The sequence below is a fragment of the Aegilops tauschii genome, chromosome 4, assembly GCF_002575655.3.
Source record: "Aegilops tauschii subsp. strangulata cultivar AL8/78 chromosome 4, Aet v6.0, whole genome shotgun sequence".
Classification (NCBI taxonomy): Eukaryota; Viridiplantae; Streptophyta; class Magnoliopsida; order Poales; family Poaceae; genus Aegilops; species Aegilops tauschii.
The window spans coordinates 372459503-372464971 of record NC_053038.3 but is presented as its reverse complement, the minus strand read 5'-3'; the positions used below and the strand labels follow the sequence as shown (position 1 = coordinate 372464971).

General features: G+C 47.1%; 1 long non-coding RNA gene across 1 annotated transcript; it reads left to right on the top strand.

Annotated features, from left to right (window-relative positions):
* Positions 1–1220: 1220 nt before the first annotated feature.
* Positions 1221–4580, top strand: LOC141021328 (uncharacterized). The gene is made up of 2 exons (XR_012182230.1): positions 1221–1625; positions 1726–4580. It is a non-coding gene; the product is annotated as an uncharacterized lncRNA (long non-coding RNA).
* The last annotated feature ends 889 nt before the right edge of the window (positions 4581–5469 follow it).

The window sequence follows — 5469 nt, the reverse complement described above, 5'->3', positions numbered from 1 at the left end:
TTAAATCCATCATTTTCTCTTCGTTCAAGAGATCTTTTCAACCAATCAATCTCTTTGTTGGAGTTATCTTGGTAGAGATTTCACCTAAAGCCTTCTCTAAGGAATGTTGCTATTTGTGATCCATGTTTTCTCCATATCTTATTGTTGAGAAAAGTTTATCTTCTCTTTCATTCCTCTCAAGCCATCGATCATTTGGTAGTGGCAGAATTTCACCTCAAGTTTTGAGATGGTTTTCCATAAGCCCACAACAAGCTTATTCTTTTCGTTGTTGATTTTCCAACAACTCCGTTCAATCCTTCTTTGTAAGGATGCTTTTCAAATTCATTTGAGGTAGAAGATGTTATTGTCTTCTCCGTTCTTTTCATTCCATTTGTTCTTTTGTTCCGGAGGCATTGTGTTGTTGCTCTCCTCAAGTACCTTCCCATCTTGTCAAGCTATTATTCTATTCATTCCATGTTCAACCGGAGTGTTGTCCAAATTCTGTCATTCTTGTTCCTTGGCTATCTCATTATACTGAGGTGGTCATATTCTTTTTGTTCGTGAAGCTCTTATTTCCATGTCTTTCAACCTACAAGGTTCTCGTGATGTTCCTTGTTCCTCTTTGCTAACAGAGTGTTTGCAATCTCGTTCATCTCCATTGTATTCTTCCTTTCAATTTGTTCAACCTCTCAAGGTTCGTGGTTTCACTCATTTGTCAAAGAAGCAACTTAGTTTACCTCTTCTCTTCCTATTCTGCTTCCTTCCGGTGCCATCCTAGATCTCGGGACGAGATCCTCTTGTAGCGGTGGAGTGTTGTAACGCCCCGAGACCGACGCTTCAGACGCCTTCCATGTATTTTGTTGCCGCCGTGTGTTTTATTTGCTTGTTGCATTCTTCGTCGCATCATCCGCATTGCATCCGCATGTTTTCATAAAACTCGTAGTCGTTTGTGGTTGCCGCTTCTCTCTTTGTCTCCGTTGACCTTTTGTCAGGTCTCTTTGTCCTTGTCAACCTCTCTCAGACCCCTCGCGCGCGTCCGAAACTTCTCCGAACCCAAACTGGACTTTTGTTACCGTTGGGTCCGGATCATCCTCAAACATCTATAAATCATCTTCGTTTTCTTATTTGGACTCCCTACCTATTTATTTCTCGACCGTCCGATTATGATCGAAGGGACCAAATAGTCTCACTTTAACCATCTACTATATATATCTGGACAAACCCTAGCCCTAGCTGTCCCATCCATCAAATCCTCCGCCGCCGCCGCCACTCCACCAAATTCCCCTCGGGATCCATCCCCAACCAGCCAGCCTCTCTCCCTCCCTCGTTTTCAGCATCAGACCAACCAGAGCGCACCCGATCCAGATCCTCTCCCGCCTCCGACCACCTCCCTGGTTTTGCGTCGCCGACCAACCACAGCCGCCACCTCCTTTGTTCCCGAGGCCCGAGCAGAAGCGCTCTACCTCGTCTCCTCACCACCGCCCGCAGTCTCCCCTCCTTGCTACGCGAGCTGCACGAGCGCAACAGCCGCTTGGGCACCAGGCCCCCGCTCCCGTCTGGATCGAGACCATCGGTGAGTCTCCCCACACCCGCGCGTCCTCTGCCTCGCCGTCGTCTTCACCCGTGGCCAGCCGCCGGAGTTCCAGGTCGCCGCTGCTTTGCGTCCCCTGCTCCCTTGTACTCTCCATGCCGTTCCCCTTCCCTAACCTCTCTCTCATGCCCCGGCCTCTCTCTCGCCTGGTGCAGGAGCAATGGAAGCCCCGCCATGGCCGCGCCTGACCTGCGCCAAGCTCCGCCGCCACCGTCCCGTGCGCGCCTCCGGTCTTCCCCGCCTCGGATCCAGGCGCCCCCATCGCTTCCTCCTTGTCGCCGCTCGCGTCGCTGTTAGCCGCATCGCCGCCTACCGGAGTTCCTGCCGCCGCGTTCGTCTTCCCCAGGCGCTCGTTCCATCCAGGAGCCAGGAGACGAGCAGCTCGTTCCCTCCTCTGCCTCGCTCGCCCCAGCAACCGTCGTGCCCGGCCCCCGTTCGCCTCCACGCCGTCTCCGTCGCCAAGCCGACCTGCATCGAGCTCTGCTTCCTTTGTGACGAGCAAGAGCTCACTCGTCCCGCGCCTTTGCTCGCTGCGTTGACCCGATCCGGCCTCCTCGTGCCCGTGGCTGGGCCACGTCTTGCATCCGCGCTGCGCCAAGGCCCAGCCTGCGTCCAGCCTCCCCACCGAGCCGACCCATGAGGCCTGGTGAGCAGCCCTGCCCCTTGTGCATTGTTGGGCCAGCCTCTGATTCAGCCCATGTCATTTTTTCCCGTTCTACGAATTTTTCCTTTTATCCAGAGTTTACGGTTTTACAGAAAAGTCCCTAGTCTTCATGCATATAATAACTCATTAACTGTGCATCGGATTAAAATACTTCATATATGTAAAATGCTTAGAATTTTGTCTAGTTTCATAATATGCTGCTTTTATCCATGTTAAAAATGTTAAAAATGTTGTTTGCATTTAATTTGCTAATATGCCATGTTAAAATGATTTAATTCATAACTAATTAACCGTAACTCGGATTTAAATAAACTATATATCTAACTTGCTTGGAAAAATGTCTAGTTTAACATGGTGGCATTACTTTGCATGTCTAACAACTCTAAAATATGGTTTAGGGCAGAACAGTACCAAATCAAAAATATGCACATGAGGATTTTCCGGAATTGTTGTTTATTATTTCTGACCTCATTTAAACTTGCCTAAATAGTTAGTTTAATTATGCTTCACCTCTTGCCATGTTTAACAACATTTAATATTGTTGGGTACATAAACGAGAGTGAACTAAATGTTTGAAATGTGGTGTTTCGTCAATATGCAACTCGTTGCATATTGTGCTCCACTTAACTTGTAGTATTGTTTGTGCACTTTGCCATGCCATGCCTCTTTAAAGTGGACATGCATCATACTTGGTTGCGCATCATGCCATGTTTATGTGATGGTTGTTTACTATGTTGCTTGCTTCTTTCTGGGTTGCTTCTCTCGTTAGCTTCGGTTTTGTTCCGGAGTTGTGAGGATTCGTTCGACTACGTCTGTTTGTCTTCTTCATGGACTCGTTCTTCTTCCTTGCGGGATCCCAGGCAAGATGACCATACCCTCGAAATCACTTCTATCTTTGCTTGCTAGTTGTTCGCTCTATCGCTATGTCGCGCTACCTACCACTTGTTATCATGCCTCCCATGTTGACATGTCAAGCCTCTAACCCTCCTTCCTAGCAAACCGTTGTTTGGCTAAGTTACCGCTTTTGCTCAGCCCCTCTTATAGCGTTGATAGTTGCAGGTGAAGTTGAAGTTTGTTCCATGTTGGAACATGGATATGTTGGGATATCACAATATCTCTTATATTTAATTAATGCATCTACATACTTGGTAAAGGGTGGAAGGCTCGGCCTTATGCCTGGTGTTCTGTTCCACTCTTGCCGCCCTAGTTTCCGTCATACCGGTGTTATGTTCGTTGATTTCGTGTTCCTTACGCGGTTGGGTGTTATGGGAACGCCTTGACAGTTCGCTTTGAATAAAACTCCTCCAGCAAGGCCCAACCTTGGTTTTACATTTGCCTAACAACCTATTACCCTTCCCTTGGGTCGGCCAACCCGAGGGTCATCTTTATTTTAACCCCCCCGGGCCAGTGCTTCTCTAAGTGTTGGTCCGAACCGGGCAGCCTGCGGGGCCACCTCGGGGCAACTTGAGGGCTGGTTTTACTCGTAGCTTGACCTATCCGGTGTGTCCTGAGAACGAGATACGTGCGACTCCTATCAGGATTGTCGACACATCGGGCGGCTTTGCTGGTCTTGTTTTACCATTGTCGAAATGTCTTGTAACCGGGATTCCGAGACTGGTCGGGTCTTCCCGGGAGAAGGAATATCCTTCGTTGACCGTGAGAGCTTGTGATGGGCTAAGTTGGGACACCCCTGCAGGGTATAAACTTTCGAGAGCCGTGCCCGCGGTTATGTGGCAGATGGGAATTTGTTAATATCCGGTTGTAGAGAACTTGACACTTGACTTAATTAAAATACATCAACCGCGTGTGTAACCGTGATGGTCTCTTTTCGGCGGAGTCTGAGAAGTGAACACGGTTTTGGGTTATGTATGACCATAAGTAGTTTCAGGATCACATCTTGATCACTTCTAGCTTCTCGACCGTTGCGTTGCTTCTCTTCTCGCTCTTATTTGCGTATGTTAGCCACCATATTTGCTTAGTGCTTGCTGCAGCTCCACCTCATTACCCTTTCCTACCCATAAGCTTAAATAGTCTTGATCTCGCGGGTTTTGAGATTGTTGAGTCCTCGTGGCTCACAGATACTATCACAACAGTTGCAGGTGCCGATGATACCAGTGCGGGTGACGCAACCGAGCTCAAGTGGGAGTTCGATGAGGACCTTAGTCGTTAGTATGTTTCGTTTCTCGATGATCAGTAGTGGAGCCCAGTTGGGACGATTGGGCATCTAGTAGTTGGGTTATCTTCTTTTCTTTTGGATTCATCCGTAGTCGGACTATGTGTGTACTCTGAATGAGGTATGTTTAATTAATGTTTTGTGTGAAGTGGCGATTGTAAGCCGACTCTTTATCCCATTCTTATTCATTACATGGGATTATGTGAAGATGACCCTTCTTGCGACAAAACCACCATGCGGTTATGCCTCTAACTCGTGCCTCGACACATGGGAGATATAGCCGCATCGTGGGTGTTATAGCATAAAAGTTAAGAGTCGAGCAGATAAATGCACCACCAGAAGTTCAGAAGCTCAGTTCATTTGACCTGACTGTTACGTTTTCGTGGTGTATTGTCCGACGGAGCACCATAACCTTGGCCTTCAGTTCTCCTAGGCTCCTGAACAACATAGCAAATGTTTGATAGTCTGGTTTCAAAACCATGCATATCTTGACAACATCGAACAATGTCTCTCCTTGTTTCACAAAGGGTCTGTGTTAGGGAATGGACTTGTGTCTGGAGCGCAGATACAACATTGTTTTGAGCTTGCATATCTTGATCATGAGGCAGTTTGGACGAGATTGCCTTACAACCAACCCAGTATTACGCAGGAACGTGCTTTTGGCACTGTTAGTGGACGGGTACTGACCCACTGCAGCAAGAGCTGACATTGCAGTTATAGTTGCCTCGCCACCTTTAGAAGGTGGCGGTTCCACCATTTTTCCATAGCTCGCTGAAAAGTTGTGGTTTTACATTAGTAGTACCAAAACAGAAGATATTAAGGAGGCAGCAAAACCAAACAAAATAGCTTTGGTCTATATACATAACTTATTCTGGTGAACCCATGTAAAATAATAGTTGTATTTTATTGCAAAGTACATAATAAAACCAGGTTCCAAACATATGACCATGTACCATCGCTAATGTATTGTCTATTTCTTCACATTGTATTGAGGGCTAAGGATAAAGAGATGAAGTTTATAATACGGTAAGCATAGTATGACATCATTCATATCACAAAACA